Genomic DNA, 16,809 nt, shown 5'->3' with positions numbered 1-16,809 from the left:
CTTATGGGGCTAAAATCAAGGTATTGGTAGGACTAGTTCCACCTGGAGGCTCTGAAGAATCTATATCCTTGCTGGTTTCAACTTCTAGAAGCCACTGCACTCCTTGGTTCTGGTCCTTTCCACACAGTACTCTTCCTCATGCTCCCATCGTCACATCTCCCACTCCTAATCTGATTTTCCTGCTTTCCTCTTAGAAAGACCCTTGTGATTACATTGAGCCCTCTCGGATAACCCAGAATGATCTCCCCGTTGCCCAGTCACATCTGCAGAAGTCCCTTTTGCCATGTGGGTCACACTTCACAGGTTCCATGGAGTCACATGGATGTCTTCTGAGGGGCTTTTATACAGCCTGCCACAGATGTGATTGGAGGGTTCTTTGGATTACTGATTAGGACAGTGAGTTAAAAGAACGTCCTCGTTTTCTTTTACAGTTGTGTTCTACCTTCATTGACCAAAGGCTAAAAATCTTTTTATGCTTCCCTGGTTCTTGATTTTGACTTTAGAACCATTTTGATTTAGTTACAAGAGATTAGTATGACTCTTTGTCTTTATATTGAGAAACCAAGTGTAAAAGCAGGGGTCAGTGATAATTGAAATTAGAAACACCACTGACAAACACAGGGTAAGGAGATTTTTAAATGCTCTTCTTTGTTAATAGTAAACAAATCCATGTAGTCACAATAAGAGTCTCTACCTGCTTGTGTGTAATTACAGACTCGTAGGAATGCTGGCAGCCCACTGTGGGCTCTCTGCATTAACACATATGGCGAGATTTTTAAGTTCATTAACCCAAAGTCTGCATTTTTATTGTTTGTTTTGCCAAGAATAAAATAAATGAGCTGCTCTAGTTTTGTGCCCTGCTATAAAATCTAACATTGTCTTTCCTTGTACATTATTTTTTTCATGCTATAATTATCTTGTCATTCCCATTTCCTCTGCCGCCCCCACCCCCCGCCATCACCATCACCCATGGTTTTGCTTTCCATGGTTTCAGTTACCCATGGTCAGCTGTGGTCCAGAAGCGGTGATCCTCCTTCTGACGTATGGTCAGAAAGTCAGTAGTAGCTAGCACTATGTCACAATGCCTACATCATTCCCCTCACTTCATCTCATCACATAGGCATTTTATCACCTCCCATCACCACAAGAAGAGGAAGGGTGAGTACAGTACAGTAAGATATTTTGAGAGTGAGTGACCACATACACGTAACTTTAATCACAGTATATTATTATGATTGTTCCATTTTATTATTGTTGTTAATCTCTTACTGTGCCTTATTCATATATTAAACTTTGTCATAGGTGTGTATGTATAGGTAAAAACAGAGTGCATATAGGGTTTGGTACTATCCCAGTTTCAGACATGCATTGAGGGGCTCAGAATGTATCCCCTGTGGATAGGGGGACTCCTGTCCTCAGTTTCTCAATCATTGCCTGAACTTCCTTTCTGACACATTCTCATCTGCCGAGTTGTCTAGAACTTAGCAGGCCAGTGGGAGAAACGCTTAAGGTTAAAGCCGACCACGCATGACTAATTTTGGTGAGGTGGAATGGATGGCTCTGACAGCATAAGGTCAGATAATTAATGCAATCAACTTTTTATTCTAAAAGCTAAAAGTAACTTCAGGATTTCTGAATTTCTGGTCTTTTGATGAGTTATTAAATCTCACTAAGAAGGAAACTACTAGACACGAAAGAAACACGTGAAAGAGAAAAGAGTTTTGTTGTTTTATTTAAAATATTGTTAGTCTTTGGGAAGCCCAGGTGGCTCAGCGGTTAAGCGCTGCCTTTAGCCCAGGGTGGGATCCTGGAAACCCAGAATTAAGTCCCACGTCAGGCTCCCTGCATGGAGCCTGCTTCTCCCTGTCTGTGTCTCTGCCTCTCTCTCTCTGTCTCTCTCATGAATAAATAAATACAATCTTAAAATAATTTAGTCTTAAGCACCTCATTTCTAAAATCATCGTATGTTACAGTGTCAAATTAACATGGGATTAATAAAAATTCAGATTAGGAAATTTAAGGAATTCATGTTTTCCTTATGCCAATGTTAACCTCAGTGGTTTGTTTTGTTTTGTTTTTACCTAAATGGTTTTGATGAAAAGATGATGCATCCTGTTCAAACATAGAAGATGATGAATAAGTTGTTCTGGGGATGTTTGTGTTTATGTTGACTTATATACTTTTTTATATGAATTAATGTGGCAATTTACATCTAACCCTTGATATTATAAAAATCTAGCTATTAGAAAAGCCTATGCTAGCCTTCCTCAAGGGAATATGTGTTCCTTGGACATGACAGGTACATTTCAGTTGCAGATATTTAAAAATGCAGTGGTTTAAGTAAGAGTTTTCATGCTTAAATTCTTATCTCTGAATTTTTGTTCCAGTGCTATTTCTAAAGCGAATGAAGCCCAGATGAATAACTCTGTTTTCCTTCTGGTTTTAGAACGGCAATAGCAAACTCGTCTTCTCTAGAATCCTTTAAAAGATGTTTCTGTTATTAGTGACCCAGAAGAAACATTGATGGTTTTCAGAACAAAAAACTTTATTTCTGAAAGGCAAAGTTACCCAGTCTAGAACTGAAAATGTGTAGTGGTCATCTGGAAATGTATCTGTTATTAACAAAGGCTCTTTGCTCAAGTGTCTGGGAGAGAGAAAGGAAGTATAAGACATGACTCCTGCCTGAAAGAATTATAGTCTGTTTGGGCAGCAAATGCTTACACTTTTGGAAAGTTAAATAGCACCAGAATTACACTTGATGTGTGTATGTGTGTTGTATGTATATGTGTGTATGTGTGTGTGTGTGTATGTATATATATATATATCACTTTACAAAGCATTTTCACATATATTATTTAATGTCATCATATTTGGCATGCAATATGGTTTATTTAGAAAACATTAGAGGTTCCAAAAGACACATCTTCAACTTTCCAAAACTTTGAATTCCTTGTAAAGAGCACTCGTGCAAATCCTTTTCACGTAGAGTTTGGCACCAAGAAAGAATAGGATTCTTGGCCTCTAACCCTTCACTTTTTTGTGCCTCAGACATGTGAGGATCCACAGAGGAGCAAACGAAGAGTGGGGGAGGCACATCATGGCTCTCTTCAGCAGATAGCCTCCATCACTGGGTGACAGTGTGTTCAAAGTGACCAAATTATACTTTGATACAATAGAAGAGATGTTACAAGGCACACCATGATTCATTATCACCTTAATTATATAGTTTAATTATGACAGAAGTTCATAGGATGAGGAAATCACTTTAGTTTGTAATGTTCCATTAAATTGTAAATGCCACAGGGACTGTAAGTGTATCCTGTTTGTTGTTTCATCCCCATGGCGGAGCACATGCCTGTTGTATAGTAGGTGCTCAGAACTTTGTTGATCTGAACTATAGACAGTGGTGATGAGGGCATAAATGCCCTATTCATATTCAGGACACAGCATTTGAGGTGAGTCTAAAGGGTGAATCAAATTCTTTAAGGTGTAGGTGTAGAGGAGAGAATTCTAGTAGGATTCGTCAGTCAGCAAATGTTAATAAAGCACCTGCTATGTGTGGGCCCTGATCCATGTACTGGGCATATAGTGGCAGATGAAGTTGTAAAAAGTCCCCTGGTACTAACACTCCAGTGGGGGAGATATATAGTGAACACATAAACAAATAAGCCCTCATAAAATCGAAAATGTGCTAGAATGACTTGTGGGAGAGAGAATGCTTTTAACCAGGATAGTCCAAACCTTTCAGGCTGAAGGAAGGGCAATGAAAAGGCCTGAGAGAGGTAAATTTAATGTATTTGACAGGGTAGGAGAAAAGTTGACACGACTGGAGTTAATAACTAAAGGGGAATCTGGAAGGAGATGGGGTAAGAGAATTGGCAGGGGCCAGTTCATGCAGAGCTTTATGCACGATGTGAGGATTTGGGATTTTATTTTGGTTGCAGTGGGAAGCTGAGTTGGAGAAGTATGGGCAGCAGTAGAATACGCGTGGCATAGTTGCAGAAAATATAAAGTGGCTTGGCTGGAGGGAAGGTTCAAACAGGGGAGTCGTGCCTGAGAAGGTGGGAGAGAGAGCTGTTTATTTATAGTAGACTGTGAAATTGTTTGAATACCAGCCTTGATAAGTCAAATTCAGGATGGATAAGGAAAAAAAGATGGGAGCAGGAGGAAGCACAGGAGAGGAAATAGGAGGTCAGTGAAGAGGCTGCAAAATGGTAAAATCCTACATAAAGGTATTGGTTGTAGATTTGAAAAGGAAGACGAGGGCACCAAATATAAGAGAGAGCAAATGAAGGGTGTCTGGGGGTTTTAACCAATAAAATATCTGGGCTGGGATGAGGGAATTGCCAAAGATACATGTAGAAATTGAGAAATCGGATTTTCTTATTGATGGAGTATATTGAGCTATCAAGGAAAATGGTGTTGTCTTATTTCTATTTGAAAGCAAATTTAATTCTTGTCCCCAAAGATTAAGTAGAAAAATGTCTATGTTTATAAAAGACTGCCTAAGAAAAGACCAAAACGTAGCTGGCTTACTCCCTGAAGCAAACTTATCTGAAATACTCAGACGTTATGAGAATGTTTTGAAAATTGTGGAAACTTTTTTTTAAACCTAAGGAAGTTGGAAACTTTTCTCTGTAAATGTCGACTCCCAGAATGGCCTCCATGAGATAGTTTCCACTCCGGTGTTATTGTTTTAGTTGGCAGTCAGGCGACAGCAGAGATCTGAAGTACAACTACAGCAAAGCCAGTGTTTTGGAAAGAATTTCCAGAGTGCATGGATCTAAGGTACTGTGGAAATTTTTCACCTTAATGCAGTGAGATCTAGACTAGTTCATTTTTTGAAAGTGAGAAACTAAAGCATTCTACAGGTCCAATGACCTTTCACCTTCAGTAGGAATATGCTGAGAAACGATTATTGAGGGGAAAAAAGGTGGTGAACTTTGGCTTTCTGAGAACCCTCCCCCAGTGTGGTAGCTGAGAATGTCCCTGACAGCCCACAGAAGGGGGTTATGGATTTCATCACATCAGTCACAAATCTTATGTCCTGATCATAACACCTGTATTTAGGTTATCTGTCAGTGCACCTCCCTGGTTGACAGGTAATGAGTTGAGACCCAGAGAGGCCATGTGACTTTCCTGAAATCATGTCATCGCACAGCCTGGGAATCCCAGTGTCTCAGTGTCTGACCCACAACTAGAAGGTGCTAACAACTTTTATGTATGTTGACCCTTGGGAAAATACACTTTGGAAATTCTCTCTTCTGCATCCTGTCCCTAAGACTGGGGCTTTAACAACAAGAAATGAAAGCATCTTCATTGGGAAGGTGTTTTTGGTACACACAGTATGAAAAAATTCTAGAGTTAAAATGAGCAGATTTTCCTTAGTCATGGTTCTAGGTTATAAGTGAGGTCTTAATGATCTTGAAAAGTGACTGCATCCTGCTAAGATCAAGAAAATGTTCTATTTTCTATTTACAGGGCCTCACTCACAAGAGCTATGTGACACGTACAGAAGCATTGCTTCTCAAATTCTCCCACTGTGGTTTCCCTAACTTGGAGGGTGATGAACTCAACACAGGGCAGGGGGCAAGTGTGGGATAGTTTGGCTAGTCTGGAATGGTTCAGTTTTTAGATCACATGCTTTATTTTTAAATTCATGCACATTTTGTGTTCTCCTCAATGTCATATTACATTTGTTTTAACATTAAAATTATTCAACTTTATTTAACATAGAAAAAAATTAATGTTCCAGGAATATGTGTTTTCTTTAGCCTTCACTTTCACATAACTCTTGGCACCCTGCAGCATTATGCCTGGGGACATATAAACATACACTAGTTCAAGAAACTTGATAATAAAGAATTTCTTCCCCAACTATAGGTTCCTTTTACACAAACTTTTGTTAATTGCAAATCATTTGGTTGGAGGATAATCAGAGGTCAGTAAATCAAGTAATGATTCAAGCATCTCCCTCCCCCCTCCTTAAACGGAATAGTTTGAGAGCCTCTGAGAGTAAGTCAAGTGAACCCACCTGTTAGCAGGCAGCTAATGTGAACATGCTTGTAACTCAAAACATTCCATTTACTGCTTAGGTGAAGCCGTTGTTACCATAGTAGTTTTGACCAGTATGCAGTTTTTCTTCCTATTTTGTTAAATTCACATCTCTAATGAACTATTGGACACTAGAAAGCATAAGGAACATGGATGTAAAAATTAGGTTAATAAAAATAATGGTAATGTAACAGTGCTTCAAGACAAATTTTACCCGGTTCATGGATTGTTTTCATTTGATTACTGCTCTTATATAGCACATCAAGATCTTTCTAGGACTTCAAAAACCACAATTTTATACACAAAGACACACACACAAATATGCACACACCCAATATCCCATTTGCTTTATTGGGAATAAAGACTGTCCATGTTCATAATGGTTTTTTTGCACAGAAGGTCTAAACTTGCTTACCCATTTTACTGCTTGAAACAAAAACATGAAAATTATTCAGATAAACAAGCTTATTATTTTTTTAAATTCAGTTAGCCAACATGTGGTACATCGTTAGTTTAGTTTCAGAGGTAGAAGTCAGTGATCCATCCATAGTTGCATATAACACCCAGTGCTCATCACATCACGTGCCCTCCTTCATGCCCATCACCGAGTTACCCCATCCCCGCCCCCAGCAACCTTCAATTTGTTTCCTAGAGTTAAGAGTTTCTCATGGTTTGTCTCCCTCTCTGATTTTTTCCCAGTTTCCCCTCCTTCTATGATCTTCTACACTGTTTCTTATATTCAACATATTTGTTGTTTGTTCTTAGGTTCAAAAATGTAAGTATTTCAAATACCATCTCATGAAAAGTTTTTGGCTATTTCAGGCATTATAATCTCAATATCTATGTGTCTTCTCAACTAAATATGACATAACAATTTTAAATTAGAGAGGGAGACAAACCATGAGAGACTCTTAACAATAGGAAACAAAGGTTGCTAGACAGGAGGTGAGTGGGGTAACTGGGTGATGAGCATTCAGGAGGACACATGTGTGATGAACACTGGTTGTTCTTTGCAACTGATGAATTATTGAACTCTGCATCTCAAACTAATGATGTACTACTATATGTTGGCTAATTGAATTTAAATAAAAAATAAATTAGCACTTTTAATTTAAATAAATTAGTGAGTCACTTACAAAATGGGAAGTTGTTTTCTTAAATGATAAAATGATTAAAAAAAAAAAACCAGGTATGCTTGACCAATAACACTGTATAAGTTTCAGCATACAACATAATGATTCAGTATTTTTATATACTGTGAAATGATCACCACAATAAGTTAAGCCTGGGACACCTGGGTGGTTCAGGGTTTGAGCCGGCTCAGGGCGTGATCCCAGAGTTCTGGGTTCGAGTCCCACATCAGGCTCCTGCAGGGTGCCTGCTTTTCCCTCTACCTCTGTCTCTGCCACTCTCTGTGTGTCTCTAATGAATAAATACATACATAAATCTTAAAAAAAATAGGTTAAGCCAACATCTATCATTTACGTAGTTACAAATTTTTTTTCTTGTGATGAAAACTTTTAAGATCTAGTACTTTCTTAACTTTCAAATATGCAACATAATACTACTTACTATAGCCCCCATGCTGTACATTATACCCTCATGACTTATTTTATAAATGGAAGTTGGTACTTTTTAACCACCTTCACCCATTTCACCTACCCCCAGCCACTGCTTCTGGCAACCGCCGGTCTCTTCTCTATATCTATGAGCTTGTTGTTGTTTTTTAAAGAGTCCACATATAAGTGAAATCATAAGGTATTCATCTTTCTCCATCTGATGTATTTCACTTAGCATAATACTCTCTAGTGGCAAGATTTCATTCTTTTTTTTTTTTAATTTAATGGCTGAGTAATAGTCCATTGCATGCACACACACTGGGTGTTCCTTATTTATGCATCCATCGACAGACACTTATATTGTTTACTTTGCTACTGAAAATAACGGTGCAGTGAACATGGGGGAACATACAGCTTTTGGAATTAGTGTTTTCATTTTTTCAATTGAATACCAAGAAGTAGATTTGCTGTGGATCTTATGGTAGTTCAATTTTTAATCTTCTGAGGAACCTCCATACTGTTTTCTACAGTGGCTGCACCAATTTATATTCTCACCAATAATGCACCCAGGCTCCCTTTTCTCTACATCCTCACCAACACCTGTTATTTCTTGTCTTTTTGATATTAGCCATTCTAACAAGAGTGTAGTGATATCTCATTGTGGTTTGGATTTGCATTTCCCTGATGATTGCTGATGGTGAGCATGTTTTCATATACCTGTTGGCCAACTGTATGTCTTCTTTGGAAGAATGTTTTTTCAGATCTTCTACTTGGTTTTTTAGTTTATTGTTTTTTGTTATGTTTGCTATTGAATTGTATGGGTTCTTTATATATATATATACACACACACACATATATCATATATATTATCAGATATGTGATTTAAAATATTTTCTCCCACTCAGTAGGTTACCTTTTCATTTTGTTGATGATTTTTTGGTAAATATAAATATTACATAAAATGAACTTTTATTTTATTTTTTTATAATGAACTTTTAAATCAGATTTTAATAATGTACTAATGTAGAATGAGATACTTTAAAGTTACTTTATCATGTTATACAAAAGTGACAAAATTAGTTTTTACATTTCTTTCCTTTTCCTAATTTTCTTTTAAATTCTTTTTTAAGGTAGTATATTCCTTTGAAAGGAGTTTGTTAGTCAAAAAAGTTGGAAAACACTGGATATTTGTATGGTTAAATAGGTTACCGTCCAAACATAACTTTGTAGATGGGGTTTGGGTGTTTTGTTTTGTTTTATTTTGTTTTGTTTCATCAAATTGTGAGATTCTGAACTCTTGATAGACTCTTTTTCAGGAAGGCCTCTCTTCTCTATTATATGCCATTTGTGCCTGAACTTTCCCCGAAACTCACTCCCTGGTTTATAATTATACAGTTAGATGTGTAATTGTGTTGTGTGTCTCCCTCACAGGACTGTTTCATGAGGCCAAGGACTATGTGTGTTTTGTTCATCTTAGGCCAAGAACTCATTAGTGGTCCCTCAAAAACTTGGGGAATACCCTACTCCGGTTACCGTATTTGCACATTACCTTTTAGACAGGTTATTTATTTTTCAGGTGTTTGCTCTCAAATAAGTTATGTTTATCCTGTTAGCTTTAATTTAAGAGGGTATATTCTTACCTGTTTTTAATTTCTTGGGGACACCTTAGAACTTCTGTGATAGTTACATCTTTTCTCCAAAAGTAGGCTTCTACTTATTAGACCATACGTCTTAATTTTTAATTTGGGAAACATTATTACTATACCTATATACTATATTTCCATTTGATATTTTTAGTGTCTGTTGAGTGTTTAAGGGAACTTTGATTCATCATTCTTCATAAAAGGCACACTAAAATTTTGTATAGAATGCTCACCTGTCAATATTGGAAACTTACCTGATTGAAGGATTGGACTTTCACTGTTCTAGTGATAGGACTTTATGACTGTAATAGTATGTATTGGATGTAGTCAAGAATTCCAATGAATATTGTTTACAGGTCTTACAGAAAGTGTCTCATTATAGCTCTTTCCTTTATATGTCTATTCAGTACTGAGCTTGATGAAAAATCCTATGTCGAGGAGAGGGTTTTTGTGTGTGTGTGAGAGAGAGAGAGAAGGGTTGGGGTAGTGCTATCTATAATAGAGCAAAAGGGTTTGGTTTATTACCTCATTCAAAAATAGCTGAGTTCAGTGATCCTAACTGCTAAGGTATTTTAAAGCTTTGGGAGAAAATTTGTAAGTCATTCACTGAAAATGCCAGTGTAATGCTGGCCCAGCATTTTTATTTTTAAGCTTTCATCTTCCACAAAGATAGTATTAGGCTATATAAATATATAGTGCTAGGAAGCTGGGGAGGATCAGAAGATTCGTAAGATTAAGTGACAGATATGGGGCAGTCCTGTATATGATATAATAGCACCTGCAACAAAATGGCACTGCACTGCTTCTCTAATACATTTTCTGGAAAGTAGATACAATGTTTCTATCTCATGCATAGTACCCTCTCCCCTGATCTAATTCTGACCTGCCCTAGTTTCTTGAACTAAACCAAATATCCCCCTCCTACCACCAAAAAAGAGCTGATTACTTGATTCTTTTCCCCCCTGTAAAGGAATTTCTCTTGTGTATAAATGCTCAAGCTGTGAGTCAGTAGTTTTTGGCATTACTTCTCTATTAGCTCCTAGTCAGGAAGTTCAGCCAGGGGTTGGAGTGATTGCTAAACGCTGAGGACTTCCCAAGACCCATTTTTAAGAGTGAACTAATATTGTGACTCCTGGGAACTTCGAAGCTCAGCCTTCTTCACTACCGTAATTCTGAGATTCACACAATTGCCTCTTGTCTTGCAGAATTCCAAGTAACACTTTTGGGTCACATGATTTCTAGGCTAGTAGCATTGTATAGGAAAAGCAAGATTGGTTCCTTATCAGTGTCATGTTCCATTTTACAGCCCATATAACAGTCTAAATCCTGTTTATGTACTGTTCTTTCTGGAATGTTGGTCTTTGGTTCTTTGAGTCATTTCTAGCGAGAATACCTGACAGCTTGTCTCCTCCACCCCTCTCATGCCCTGAGTCTACTGGAAAATTAATCAAGGGCCAGAATTATTTCTGTCCTTAGTCTTTGTAATTGCAAGTGCGGAATTAGGGTTATGAGTCCTCAGAAGCTTTCAGGTTTTAAAACGTGAAGAATCTTGTCACCATGTCTTCTAGTGAGGTTGTTTATTTAGCATAAATAAACATTTTCCTGTTCTACTTTGTTCCTCTGCCCCTTCCTTCTGAGCTGTTTACTTATAACAGCAAGGAAGGGAAGGACAAGTCACTCTTGGGGGAGTTGGCTGTCAATTTTAGCTGCACTGTGTTACCTTAACAGACATGGTGAACATTGGAACCAGCTGTGGGCTGTGCCTCATATGTTTACATCTGCTTTGCATTGCTCCTTGGTCAGCCAAAAAAGAAGTCAAGGGCATTGCTCTGAAGTGGTGGACCGAATAAGAAAATTTCCTGTTGCAGTCATCCTGAGTTTTAAATTAGTGCCACTTGTTCTTTCCTGTTTCCCCTTAACCACATAGACATACTCTGTTGATGATATACTTACTTTTAGGGAGACAGTATCACTATCCTATAGAGCTCCGGGCTCCTGATCTTGCCCAGAACAAAGAATTTCACGTCTCAAAATTGACAGTAAAGCTCTGGTATTTAAACCATCCCTAGAAGACAGACATATGGTTCAAATTAAAGTCTGCTGCTCTGTATTATGAGAAGGGGGATATAAGATACCATTTCAGCCTGCAGACAAATGCTAACCAACCAGGGTGTTGGGGGTTGGAAAGAGACTTAACAAATTACGTTAGGAGCCACTTGTGAGTGGAGAAATAAATGGCCATAGGCCACATGAAGAGAACAGCTCCGCCCATATGGCTTCTGTTGTGTGGGTGTGAGTATCCATCTTAACCAGTTTCTGCTGCTGTTTTCTTCTGTAACTCTTCAGAATATTCATCATTGTAATGTTGAATCTGTAGAGCATAAGTCTTTCCCATTGCCAATAAACAGTCAGGGATATAAAGTATCTTTACGGGCATCTTTGTACCTGAGAATTTTCTGAAACTATTACAAAATGTTCACCACGATGCATGTAGTTACTTAATGTGACCATACAGTGTTATAATCTCAGTGACTGTATTCCCTATGCTGTACTTTTCATTCCTATAATTTATCTATCTTAAATTGGAAGTTTGTAACTCTTAGTCCCCTTCACCTACTTCAACCCTTCCTCTCCTCCCTCCCCAGTTCTTCACATTCATGGGTATGTTTCTCATTTTGTTGTTGTTTGTTCATTTGTTTGTTTTGTGTTTTAGATTCCACCTATGAGTGAAATCATGTACCTTTTTCCTATTTGACTTATTTCACTTAGCATAATACCCTCTGGGTCCATCCATGTTGTCACGAATGGCAAGATTTCATTCTTTTTTATGGCTGAATAATATTCCACTGTGTGTGTGTGTGCGCGCGCACGTGTGCACACACACACACACACCACATCTTCTTTATCCATTCATCCATTGATGGAGACTTGGGCTGTTTCCATATTTTGGCTATTGTAAATAATGCTGCAGTAAACACAGGGGTGCCTATATCTTTTTCAATCAGTGTTTTTGTTTTCTTTGTGTAAATACCCAGAAGTGGCATTACTAGATTGTATGGTTTTTCTATTTTTGGTTTTTTGAGAAGCCTCCATACTGTTTTCCAGAGTTGGCTGTACTGATTTACATTCCCTCAAACACTGCATAAGAGCTCCCTTTTCTCCACATTCTTGCCAATACTTGTTGTATCTGACTGGTGAAAGATGATATTGTGGTTTTGATATGCATTTCCCTGATGGTTAATGATGTTTGACATCTTTTCATGTGTCTGTTAGCCATCTGTATATCTTTTTTGTAGAAAGTGCCTATTTAGGCTCCTGTCCATTTTTAATAGGATTATTTGGGGGTTTTTGGTGTTGAGTTGTAGAATTCATTGTCCATTTTGGATATTAATCCCTTATTGGACATCACTTTGTCAATGTCTTTTCCTATTTGGTAGGTTGCCTTTTCGTTTTGTTGATGGTTTCCTTCACTCTGCAAAAGTCTTTATGTTTGATATGGTCCCTTTTGCTTTTGTTTCTTTGCTTGGGGAGACATATCCATGAAAATTTTATTAAGGCTATTGTCCTTTAGTTTACTGCTTGTGTCTTCTTTTAGGAGTTTTATGGTTTCAGATCTTATAGATAGGTCTTTATTTAATCCATTTTGAGGGTTTTTGTGTGTGTGTGCATGGTGTAAGAAAGTGGTCCAGTTTCATTCTTTTACAGGTAGCTGTTCAGTTTCCCTAGCATCATTTATTGAAGAGATGGTCTTTTCCTCATTGTATATTCTTGCTTTCTTTATCATAGGTTAATTGACCATAGAAGTATGGGCTTATTTCTGGACTATCTTCTCTGTTCTATTCATCTTTATAGGGGTTTTTGATTCCAGTACCATACGGTTTGATTACTATAGCTTTGTAATATAGTTTGATATCTGGGATTGTGATACCTCCAGCTTTGTTCTTCTTTCTCAAGATTGCTTTGACTGTTCAGGGTCTTTTGTGGTTCCATACAAATTTTAGGATTTTTTTTTGTTCTAGTTCTATGAAAAATCCTATTGATATTTTGACAGGGATTATACTGAATCTGTAGATTGCTTGGGTAGTATGGGCATTTTAACAATATTAATTCTTTCAGCCAATTAGCATGATGTATCTTTCCATTTATTTTTGTCTTCTTCTATTTCTTTCATTAATGTCTTACAGTTTTCAGAGTACAGAAGTTCCATCTCAGTTAAATTTGTTCCTAGGTATTTTATTCTGTTTGATGCAACTGTATATGGGACTGTTTTCTTATTTTCTCTTTCTGCTATTATTAGTGTAGAGAAACACAATGGATTTCTCTATGTTTATTTTGTATCCTGCAGCTTTCCTGAATTCATTTATTAATTCTAATAGTTTAGTGGAGTCTTTAGGGTTTTCTATTTAGAGTATCATGTTATCCAAATAGCACCAGTTTTACTTATTCCTTACCAATTTGAATACCTCTTATTACTTTTTCTTGTCTGGTTGCTGTGGTTAGGATTTTCAGTACTTTGATGAATAAAAGTGGTGAGAGTGGGCATCCTTGTGACATTCCTGATCTTAGAAGAAAAGCGTTCAGCTTATCACTATTGAATATGATGTTAGCTGTGGATTAGTTCTAGATACCCTTTATTATATTAAGATATACTCCTTCTATACTGGGTTTGTTGAGAGTTTTATAATGAATGGATGTTGACTTTCATCCAGTTCTTTTTCTGTACCTATTAAGATGATCGTAGGATTTTTTAACCTACAGTTTGTTAATGTCGTATATAGTGTTGGTTGATTTGTATATATTAAACTATCCTTGCATCCCTGGGATGAATCCCACTAGATTATGGTGAACGATCCTTTTAATGTATTTTTCAATACATTTTGCTAATATTTTGTTGAGAATTTTTGCATCTATGTTCATCAGGTACATTGGCCTGTAGTTTTCTTATTTTGTAGTGTCACTTTCTGGTTTTGGTATCAAGGTGATGCTGATAGAATGAATTCAGAAGCATTCCTTCCTCTGCTATTTTATGAAACCTTTGAGAAGAATAGGTATTAACTTTTCTTTAAATGTTTTGTAGAATTCATCTGTGAAGCCATCTGGTCCTGGACTTTTTGTTTATTGAGAGTTTTTGATTACTGATTCAATTTAGTTACTAGTAGTTGATCTCCTCATATGTTTTCATTTCTTCCTGGCTCATTCTTGGAAGATTGTATGTTTCTACTAATTTATTCATTTATTATAGGTTGTCTAATTTGTTTGCATGTAATTTTTTTGTAGTAGTCTCTTTTAAGCTTGTATTTCTGTGGTGTTGGTGGTTACTTCTCTTTCATTTCTGAAATTGAGTCTTCTTTTTCTTGATTTGTCTGTCTAAAGTTTCATCAATTTTATCTTTTCAAAGAAGCAGCTCTTATTTTCATTGATCTTTTCTATATATTTTTTGTCTCTATTTCATTTATTTCTGCTGTGATCTTTGTTATTTCCTTCCTTCTACTAAATTGGGTTTTGTGTGTTCTTATTCTTTTAGGTATAAAGTTAGACTGTTTACTTGAGATTTTTCTTGATTCTTGAGTTAGGCCTGTATCTCTCTAAAATTTCCTCTCATAAGTCCTTTTGGTGTGTCCTAAAGATTTTGATCCCATGTGTTTCCATTTTCATTTGTCTCCGAGCATTGTTTTATTTCCCCTTTGATTTCTTTGTTGACCCATTGGCTGTTCAGGAGCATGTTTTTTGCCTCCATGTATTTTTGTTTCTTCTGGTTCTTCTCTTGTAATTGATTTCTGCTTTTATACTCTTGTGATTGGAAAAGATGTTTGATATGATTTCAGTCTTCTTAAATTTATTGAGACTTGTTTTGTGGCCTAACATGGGATCTGTCCTGGTCAATGTTTTATGTGCACTTGAAAAAAATGGAGCACAGAAATTCTTCATAGGGCTTCAGTCCTTTCTTCAATGTCATAAGTGCACTTTGAAACCACAGAGTGTATATACTTAACTTTTTGAATATATGTTGACTTTATTCTCTTCTTTGCCTTAAATTTCTGAAGTTTTTTATTCTTGTATTTTACTTATATTGAAGTTGCCCCCTCTTTTGTGTTTTCCTGTACGTTGGACCAGTGTCTGGTCTGGTAGTGTTCTTCTCCCTGAGCCATGTGAGCCAAACTTGAGCTTATGATAGTGTAGTTTATTTTATTTGTGTCCCTGAATTAGATTGATCCCAGGTTGACATGTGCTGGGGGAATACTCGAGTGTTCCTTAGGATGATGTTAGTTCTAGAAAGCTAAAAAAAGATAATTGCTGAATACAAAGTGACTGTAGTTTTAAAGAAATTGTTAGGCTCTGTCTATTCTTTGTTTAAAAGTTAGGGGAGAGTTAAGATTAATTAACTGAAATATTCAGCAAAATTATGTCAACTCTCAGTTATCCAGTTTTGTCTATTTGTTTTATTATCTGGGTTTTTTTCCCCCCTTCCCTTCTGTTCCTTCTGGCCATCCAAGTTTTTTTTTTTTGGTTTGCTAGTTTTATTAAGCCCATTTACCTTAGGTTGAACATATTAAAGGAAAAGAAGGGAGATCTAAATCTCCTCAGTGTTTTTTTTTTTTTCGTTAGTAGCTCTTGTTAAATTAGGGAAGACAGTAACATAGAAAAAAATGAATTTTTAAATTATTTATAAGTGATGTGTCTTCGTCCATTCTGGCTGCCGTAACAAAATACCACAGCCTGGGTAGCATATGAATAACAGAAATTTATCGCCTACAGTTCTGAAGTGATTATGTAGATCATTAAAATATTTACTCCTTTTAAGTTATATTTGACTACAGCTGTAAACTTTATCATTATATATAAAGTCTTCATAGTTTACTCTTCTTCAACAACAATTTCAGTGAGTTCTCTGCTTTAGCAAGTAGCTCCCAGTTCCTGGCCTCTTGACAGTTCACAAAGAGCTGCTGTGAATTCTCAAGCATGTATGTCCTTTTTTATCCTTTTCTCTCTTTTCCTCTTTTTGTCCCTCCCTCTCTGTTCTTGATTAATCAGTGAATCGTTTGTAAAACACTGAGTGCCATGTCTCCTCCCAGCACTGTTCTAGGAGGCAAGAAATCAGCGGTGAGAAAAACAGCTTCATCTCTGCTCTTCTGAGCCCTGATGATAATGGAGCTTAGATCCCAGTGAAATTGCCCTGGATGGCAGGAAATAGAAGTGAGGGAGAAAAAGGGTCCTATTATTTTCTCATTTTTTTCTCTATTATTTTCTTGTTTATTATGAAATGCATAAATAGTCAGAATTGTGCATTAGCCATATACATATACTTAAATGAAAGTGTACTATAAAGCAAATACCTGTGCAATTACCATTTGGATCAAGAATTAGATCATTTCATCAACCCAGACTGTGCCTCCCAATCCCAACCTCATCCTTGCTCTAAAATGCAATCACTGTCTTGATTTTTGTGTTTTCCACTTGTATAATGCTTCCCTCAGGAGTTTTACTCCTGGGGTACCATATTTATTGGATATAATGTGCAGTGGGCGCAACCTTCATATAATTTGTTCTTGAAC

At 36.8% G+C, this 16,809-nt stretch overlaps 1 protein-coding gene across 5 annotated transcripts in view; it reads left to right on the top strand.

The window, feature by feature from the left end:
• The window catches only part of SIK3 (SIK family kinase 3), a 242,451-nt gene that overhangs the window by 166,643 nt on the left and 58,999 nt on the right, over positions 1–16,809 (top strand). The window lies entirely within an intron of this gene.

Source organism: Nyctereutes procyonoides, unplaced genomic scaffold (assembly GCF_905146905.1).
Source record: "Nyctereutes procyonoides isolate TBG_1078 unplaced genomic scaffold, NYPRO_anot_genome, whole genome shotgun sequence".
In the NCBI taxonomy this organism is placed as follows: Eukaryota; Metazoa; Chordata; class Mammalia; order Carnivora; family Canidae; genus Nyctereutes; species Nyctereutes procyonoides.
The sequence above is the reverse complement of the archived record's forward strand: the minus strand, read 5'-3'. Positions and strand labels throughout refer to the sequence as shown.